This window comes from Oratosquilla oratoria, chromosome 5 (assembly GCF_046742065.1).
Source record: "Oratosquilla oratoria isolate Oo_2021 chromosome 5, ASM4674206v1, whole genome shotgun sequence".
In the NCBI taxonomy this organism is placed as follows: Eukaryota; Metazoa; Arthropoda; class Malacostraca; order Stomatopoda; family Squillidae; genus Oratosquilla; species Oratosquilla oratoria.
Window position 1 is genome coordinate 14,284,864 of NC_134781.1, and position 10,000 is coordinate 14,294,863.

Here is a 10,000-nt window from a genome sequence, read left to right on the forward strand (position 1 = left end):
AGAAAGTCCCCCAGACGCCTGGAACTTGGTCTTGTTCCAGGTGCCCTGGAGTCCAAGCGGTTTAGCTTCCCTGTGCAGCGACTGGAGGGATACTACCAGGACCTCCAACGACTTATATGCACAGATATGCATGCATACACACACACACACATACTCTCGTGTCGCAGTTGGTACAGTTCCCGGCTGCCACTATGGAGGTCCGGGTTCGAATCCCGCCCAGGGGTGAAATAATTCCAGGAACGCTGCGCTGCGGGTTGTTATTCCAATTCTCGTGGGCGGAGACCTGGGTGTGTGTGTGTGCGTTTAAGGTCACAACATTACCCATAGATCGGTCATAATTTATGAGCTCTGAGCTCTCTTCGGAGAGGGAAATGGTTGTCGATCACGAGTCCAACACGTGATCCAAGACCATAATGAATCACACCCATACATACACGCAAACACACACTCACACACACACATATATACACACACATACACACATATATATATATATATATATATATAATATATATATATATACATATATATATACATATATATAATCCGTATTATGTATATACATATTATATATACACATATATACATATATATGTATAGATATATATATGTACATATATATATACAAGAGATTAGGGTATATATCACATTTCGCCAAATTTAATTTTACCAAATCACATGTCATTTCGCAAAATCACGTTCTGACAGTTTCCACATTGCCAAATTATATCATGCTAGATTGCACTTCGCCAAATTCTCTTTAGATATCTTATAACTGGATCAAATCGTCTGGCGTCACCCTGAACGAACCCTCAGTAGAAACCCACCGAAGTTTCTGTTGTGCAAAGTATTTTCCAAGAGATCCTGTCAAATAGAATAAGTAGCGTTTTGATGGAAGCAAGCAGGAGAACTGGCAGGATTTAGAAGCGGATATTCGACTCCAGACCAGGGTTGGTGATTTTTTTTATTAAAAAAAAAATAATAATAAAAAAATCGGATTTTTTTTATTTAAATCAGATTTTTTTATTTAAATCAGATTTTTTATATTTTATTGATAATCAGCATAAAAGATATTGTGAAAGTCAGTCCAGCTTCTGCAACAAGCTTTTCAAAGCGCAAAGCAACAACTTTGGACTCATTTGTTACAAAGACAACTTCTTATGAAAAAGCAAACCTTGACGAGGAAGTTGCTAAGATGGTTTTTAAACCACCTCTTCATTTAGACTGGTAGAACATCCTCAGTTCTTTTTTAAATGGTTGGGAAGTTGAGGCCAGAATACACTTCTCCAAACAAGAAAAGAAATTGCAGACCTATCCATGCTATATGAGAAAGAATATGCGAAGTGTGCCAGAGCTGAAGGATGAAAATGTATGTCTTTCTTTGGATGGATGGTCTAACATTCACCATGATCCTATTATATGTATTACTGTGACAACTTCAAGTGGCCATATATATCTAGTAGATACAGTCGACACAAGTGGCCAGCCTCATACTGCTGAATATCTACAAGAGCTCTCAAAATCAGCAATTCAGAAGTGTAAAGAAGAACTTGACTGTCATGTTGGCAGTGTTGTTACAGATAATGCAGCTAATGTAAACAAAATGAGGAAACTGTTAGAACAGGAAAATGAACTGAAGCTGGCTGTACTGCACACATTTTTAATCTTCTGGCTCATGATCTGGAAATTGACAATATTAAAGAGCATGTGGTGAATATAGTAAAATACTTTAGAAACAATCATTATGCTTCTGCAAGATATCGTCAGGAAGGTGAGCAACGTCTTGTTATGCCTCAAGACACACGATGGAATACCATGTGTAACTGTCTGAAGACATATATAAAGAACTGGCCAGCTCTCATGAAAATATGTGAAGTTGATAGGGAGCAAATTGATGTCAGAGTTAGAGAAAAGGTGTCTAACTTAACCCTGAAGCGGTCAGCAGAGGACCTACTTGCACGACTAGAACCAATAGCTGTGGCTTTAGACAAAGCACAGAGTGATAAATGTACAATTGCTGAAGCAGTGAACATTTGGAAAGAATTAATCACAACTTTAAGCAATGGCAGAGATGCCCTAACTGCTGTGAGAAAGAGGTATGACCAAGTCATAACACAAGCTCATCTTCTTGCAAACCTAATTCATCCTTCCCTTCAAGGAAAACTGCTTAGTGAAGAAGAAGTGAATAATGCAATGGACTATGCTAATGAAAGGTGTCCTTCACTTGTCCCAGTCATCATGAAATTTCAAGCCAAATCGCCTCCTTTCCATGCATTTAAGTTCAGTGATTTTGTGACCAAGTCTATGTCAGCTGTTGAATGGTGGAGGTCACATTCAAATGTGTTGGATAGTGATGTCATTTCAGCAGCACAACAACTACTGTCTGCAGTGGCTTCTTCATCAGGGGTTGAACGAGTTTTTTCAAGCTATGGTATAGTACATTCAAAATTAAGGAACCGGCTGGGAACAGAAAAAGCTGCAAAACTGGTGTTTTTGTTTAAAACTATGAATGCACACAAAATGGATGTATATGATGATACTAATGATCAGGATGCTTAAAAGAACCAAATTCATTGTCAAAAGAATTAAAAACCTTACTTTTTTATATTCAAAATTTTTTTGAACTACTTTCAGAGAAGTGTTTCATTATTTTTTAAAAGAAGATTGCTTTTACAGAATAAATTCAATGTGCTTTTGCTCTGAATACAGGCTGCAATAATTTTCTTTTTTTTAAATTCATTACTTCAAGAAATAAGTATAGCTCATTATAAGTAACCCTTTTTGATTTCCTTATTCAATAGCAAGTAGATTTTTTTTCTATTGCAAAAGGAAGTGATTTAGCATTTTAGTCCTTAGCTCATTACAAGTAAATCCCTTTGATTTCTTTCTTGATGGATGTGAAATTTTTTGTTGAACTGTACAATAAAAGAAAGCATTTAGTATAAAGTCAGTGTGCTTTTGCTCTGAATACAGGCTGCAATAATTTTCTTTTTTAAATTCATTACTTAAAGAAATAAGTATAGCTCATTTTAAGTAAACCTTTTTGATTTCCTTATTCAATAGCATGTGGATTTTTTATATTTTTATTGCAAAAGCAAGTGATTTAACATTCTAGTCCTCAGTTCATTCATTACAAATAAAACCCTTTGATTTCTTTCTTAATGGATGTGAAAATGTTTGTTGTACTGTACAGTAAAAAGAAACATTTAGTGTTCTATTTCTCAGAAATATATAAAGCAGGTATAATTATGTTTGTTTTTATATTTTTCATTTACATTCCATATTGCTTTGGGCAGAAGTAAATACTGATTTAAATCGATGATTTTTTTTAAAAGAATCATTTGATTTAAATCTTGATTTAAATCACTGATTTAAATCATCATGATAAAAATCAGCCAACCCTGCTCCAGACCATTCGTAGAAGATCAATAAACTAATTGAGAAAACGACAAAATACAAAATACCTCTTTTTTTTTAGCTTTTGTAGGTTACAAGAAGGCCTTTGACTCGTTATAACAAATAGCAATACTAAACTCGCTACACTAGCATGATACAAACGAACAGATCGTAAAGGTTATAGAAAATCTTTATGCGAAAAGTTGAGTTGCGAAGAAAAAGGTTAATGGCGAATATCTTAATCACCTAAGACTTGCTGATGACTTTATTCATATTTCAGAAAAAAGTAAAAGACTTGTAAGATATGCTGAGTGATCTGAATAAGGGAAGTCTCAAAGCAGGGCTAAAGATGAATAAAAATAAAACCAAAGTAATGTTCAACACGAAAGCTCAAAGAGGTTATAATCAATGATGAGTCTTGAAGAAGTTGAAGAGTAATTATTTAGACCAGATGGTGAAAGAGAATAAAGATCATGATAATGAAATAAAAAGGCGTATCACAAGAGCTTTGAAAGTGTTTGGTAAATATAAGATCATGAGAGGCTCTATCTTTGTTTGAAATACAAAGTTTACTATCAATATAATGCGTTCCATTATATATGGATGAAAATTCGGAAACTGACGAAGTCAATGGTTGCAGAGCTAAGGAGTGCACTGAGAAGAATGGAGAGATCAATGATGAGAATAACGTTGAAAGACAGAAAGAGAGCAAGCTGGGTGAGAGCAGACTGGAGTGAAAAATATTGTGGAGGCGGTAAAAGAGAGGAAGTGGAATTAGGAAGGTTAGTTGAGCCAGTAAATTTAGCTGTAGAGGTTAATATTGTACCAAAAGTTACAAAGTTAGAAATAGCGTTTACTCTGAAAAGTCTGAAAAGCACCTAGGGAAGATAACATATCGATAGATCTTCTGAAAGACGCAGGGAAAGAAGCTCATTGTAAATTTACTCAGTTATACGTCAAGTGTTTACGTTAAGAAAGCGTTCCTGAATCATGGTGCAATGTTGTAGTGATTTTACTTCATGAAAAAGGAGGTCAGAACGATCTCAGTAACTACCGACCGATTAGCTTGTTATCAAATGTAAATAAAGTATTTGCCAACATCCTTACAAATAGACTAAATGATTTTTCAGGATTCATGTCGATAAAGAACATAGCTTGAGGGGAAAAAAATCCATCGATTATTACCTTACGATAATGATTTCTTATTGTCTATAAAGTCACCAAAATTCGAAGGTTTCAAAAGAAATATATTATATTTTTCTGGAGTAGGAAAAAATTTTCTGGAGTAGGATTAAATTTGAAATTTGGCGAAATGTGATATATACCCTAATCTCTTTTAAATATTTCTAGCAGTTTGATTCCAAGTTGTGATCGCTACTTGTAATAGTTTCGCCAACTTTTACATCGGTTATCATGCTTTCGCGGCTAGTGATCGAGTATATTTCCATGTCATGTAGCCTCTTTTACATGCTAAACCATGTAATTGTCACCGAGAAAGTCTATCAAGCGACTTCCTATATGGGCATGTTCAAGGGTCATCCAACCAATGTTAGTAAATTTGAAATCACCCATTATCAATAAGTCCCGGTTGCAGAAACTAGACAGTCCTTAAAACAACAGTTTGTCGCCTGCTAACGAGTGCAAACAAATACATTGTAAAGGTTCTAGAAAATCTTGATGCGAAAGTTGCCGCTGTAATTCGACTATACATAGAGATACTGAAAAAATAAAGATCGAGAAAGGAGTACGGCAAGGCGATACAATTTCGCCCAAATTATTTACGGCTTGCCTTGAGAGATTTTCTGAAGGTTGAGTTGGGAAGAGAAAGGTTTGAAGGTTAATAGAGAATATCTTAATCACCTAAGACTTGCGGATGACTGTATCCATATTTCAGAAAGAGCAGAAGATTTGTAAGATATGCTGAGTGATCTCAACAAGGAAAGTGCCAAAGCAGGATTAAAGATGAATAAGAATAAAACCAAAGTAATGTTCAACACCAAAGCTCAAAGTAGAGAGATTATAATCGATGGTGAGAGTCTTTAAGAAGTTGAAAAGTAATTATTTAGACCAGATGGTGAAAATGACTAATGATAATGATAATGAAATAAATATGCGTATTATAATTGGATGGAAAATGTTTGGAAAACGTAAAAAGTTCGTGAGTGGCTCTTTACATTAATGTTTGAAACGCAAGTGTTAAAATCAATGTACAATGCCAAACATTATGTACGGATGTAAGACTTGGAAACTGACGAAGGCGACGGAGACCGAGCTGAAGCGTGCACAAAGGAGATTGGAGACATCAGTGGTGAGAATAACACTAGGAGATCAAAAAGAGAGTAAGTTGGGTGAGAGAACAGACTATAGTGAAGGATATTGTGGAGGCAGTAAAAGAGAGGAAGTGAAATTGGACGCGGAAATTAGTGCGACCGAATGATGAGTGATAGAACAAAAGTGTTACTGAGTGGACGCCGCAAGATGGGAAGCGTGGAAGAGGGGGACCAGACAGGTGGTGGAGGGATGGGATAGAGCAGTTTGCAGGAGTGACGTGGCAGATGTTAGCACAATCGTGCAAGTTATGGAATGGTATGAGAGAGGCCTTTGGGTGGACTCAAAATAGCTGAATTGATTGACTGATTTATTAATTGATATGCATAAACTACACAAAAATTCATGAAAATCAGATATACTGAGAACTATTTGAAAATGGTAGACGTAGTCAAAGCGTTTTTGTGTATCCATATCCCTTCCCTATGTCTTAATACATAAAGACGTTTGGAATACTTCTATCATTGTGTGCGGACACACAAACGCACACACGCATACACACACACACACACACACACACACACACACACACACACACATATATATATATATATATATGTATATATATATATATATATATATATATGTATATACATATATATATGTATATGTATATATATAATATCTATCTATATATATATATATATATATTTACATATATGTATATATTATATATATATATATATATATATATATATATATATATATATATATCTATAGATATCTATATATTAGTATAAATGGGCACTAAGTTTTCTTGTAGACACGTTCGATTGAAGACCAGAGCTAATTCAATATCCACTATCTTGTTAGTGATTTTCTCAATTTTCCGAATAGTTTGTTTGATTCTTGAGGGGAGGTCAAACACAATACTTCCGAGATCCATGATGTTATTGTAACGAAAAACATAACACAAAATATAAATACAAGCTTTCGGTTGAGTCATCCAACCATCTTCAGGTAAGTGAGATTACATATACAGAACAGGAGTTTAAATACAAGTAAAAAGGGGGGAACTAGGAGAGTTAGGAGTCAGGTACTGGACGGAGGTGAGGTCTTCGTATCAACAGGACGTCGCTGGACAGCTGGTCACGGTAGCCGGACGTTTGGGCCTTGTTGCCACGCAGCCTCGCTGTGTAGTTGTAAGGTACTAACTGTGTCTGTCTGTATATTAATGATAGGAGTGTATTGTGTAATGTAGACTCTTTCTAAGATGTGTAGTTTCTTGGTGTTGTTACATTGTTTAAGTATTTTTGTGTTGTTGACTAAATCTTGCCTGGAGTTTTGTTGTGTGTTTGTGTCATGTGTTTGCGTGTGCTACCTTCACTAGCGTGCATGGTGAATCTCCTGCTCACAGAGATAGTGGCAACAGCAATGTACGAGTCATTGGGGAGAAGTTTCCAAACTTCTTTTGGGCAAGTGAATTGGTATACCACATTAGTCTGTTTGAGGAGAGAGTTGTTTTTAGTCATGTTATTTTTCATGATAAGGTTAGAGACTTTTGTGTTTTTGTAGTATATGATGAGGGTCAATTTGTCGTGTGGGTTGGTGCATGTGACGTTACGTGCGAGGATGTCTTTGAGGACACGTTCGTCTGTTTTGTGCGCTGGTGTGTTTTGGTTTTTGTAATAAACTGTGTGTGTGGAATGTGTGTTGTTTTGTCCGTGTTGTGTTGTGTTGCGTGTGATGAAAAGTCTCGTCTCTTTGTCAATGAGAAAGTTGGGAAAACCGTTGTTAATGAGGATTTGTTTAACGCGCATTATTTCAGAGTGAAAATTTTCCCAGGAAGAGCAGTTTTTATATGCGCGTCGAAGGTATGCCCGAAATTGAGAAAGTCACTAAGAAGATAGTGGATATTGAATTAGCTCTGGTCTTCAATCGAATATATATATATATATATATATATATATATATATATATAATATATATATATATATATTTACACACAAATATACGCACACACGCTCTCTCTCTCTCTCTCTCACACACACACACACACACACACACACGCGCGCGCGCGCGCGCGCACACGACTCGGTTGCGCGGTGGTAGAGCTCCCAACCCCCACTACGGTAGTCCGGGTTCCAACCGCGCCCAGGGCTGAAATAATTTTAGTATCACTGCGCTGCGAGTCGTTACTCCAATTCTCGTGGGCGGGGAATTGAGTGTGTGTGTACGTATAAGGTCACAGCATTATCCATAGATCGGTCATATATGAGTTCTGAGCTCTCCTCAAGGAGGGAAATAGCTGTCGATCACGAGACCAACACGTGATCAAAGATCATAGTGAATCACACACAGACACACACTCACAAGAACACACACATACACATACACACATGTATGTAAAATGTGCAGACATGGAAGCGCGTTTCTCGTACATTCGCTTAGTTGTAGGTTCAAATCCCGCACTACCCTCAGATTCCTTTTTTTCCTGGCCCTGCTCCCAAAAACCCTTTGTTTATCAGGATTCACGTCGATAAAGGACACAGTTTGAGAGAAAAAAATCCATCAGTTGTTGCGTTATGATAAAGATTCGACATATCGTCTATAAAGTCGCCAAAGTTCAAAGCTCCCAAAAGAGATATATGATATTTTTCTAGAGAAGGAAATGATGAGAAAATATAACATCCAAACTTATCATGGATCTTTAAAGCGACAGAATAAAGGAAGAAATAAAACAACTAAGTTTCTTGAAGTCTTTTTACAAAATTGCAGACCCAACAGCGACAGAATAAAGGAAAAAATAAAACAAACAACAAGTATAAGTTTATTTAGGGCTTTTTTACAAAATTGTCGGTCCGTCGGCTCTCGCCAAGTCTTCGAGGGTCACATCACTCGCTCTCTTTTCTTCTGGCGAAGGACCACGAGGACCTCCGTGACTTCGACCATCATGGCGCGTGTCGTCATCAGTCCTTGCCAGACCTCTAACTCCATCGCCGTTGGGAGTCAAGGAATTCCTCTCTTGATGTGGTCCTTCTCTTCTTGGAGTTTTCTTGAGGAGGTGGAGAGCCAGTGATGTGTCCCTCTATCTTCGTTCCTAATTAAGGTCCCTCGAAGTCCAACTTTCTTGTCCCTCGGTGGCTGATTCTTAAGTCCCTCGATGTCGTATTTGTCCCTCACTGTGTTCTTGCGCCTTTTCGGTCCAGATCTTCGGCCGGAGTAGTCTGGGTCCTGCGTCGTCTTAAGCACGTACTCCGGCGAAGTGGGAGGAGGAAGGCGAGCGCGGTCGTCTCTTGACGACCAAGAGGAGGACCATCCCCGATGAAGGGTCTTCGGGATCTTTCTCCTTCGGCCAAAACCAAAAGATCTTGATCCTTTTCACCTTCACGTTCCTCTTAGTATTTGACAGTTGACTCCACATTCCTCTTTCTATAAAATAAATGTTCCTCCTTTATAAGACTTCTTCCTGTTTACAGGGACGTAGCGAGTGGAGTTGCAGGTTGAGGAAGAGGAGGTGGAGGTTGAAGAGGAGGAGGAAGAGAAGTTAAGGGAAGGTCCAGTTCCACAGCTAGCAAACTATAAATGTGGGGTACTTATATATATATATATATATATATATATATATATATATATATATATATATATATATATATATATATATATATATGGGAGTAGAGGGAAACCCACAAGTAGAACAGGAGTTTATTCCTTGACTAGCTTCGCACAGTGATGCTTCTTCAGAAGCATCACTGTGCGAAACTAGTCAAGGAATAAACTCCTGTTCTACTTGTGGGTTTCCCTCTACTCCTCTTACAACCTGTCAGGATGTCTTCACATATGTATATATAAATATATATATGTATACATATATATATATATATATATATATATATATATATATATATATATATCTGGGGTGTGGGGTGTGTGTGTGTGTGTGTGTGTGTCTATATGTATATATATATATATATATATATTTTTATAAATATATATATATACATATATGTATACATACATATATATATATATATTCTGTATATATATATATATATATATATATATAGATATATATAATTTCATCTTATCATTCTCACTTTTTTTAATAATAAAACTAATTATAATTAATGCTATTAACCGGATGAGCGTAAACTGGATTTCAATATCCTTCCATTTGTTTCTTAACGTACTATAAAACAATACAAAAGAAAGTATTATATCTGAAGGTTGGCACTTACATTCAAAAATATACATGGGACAGTTAGCGAGATGGAAAAGATTTATATCCTAAGATGAAATTGAATATCAATAACAATACTGCCGTTTTAAACAGAAC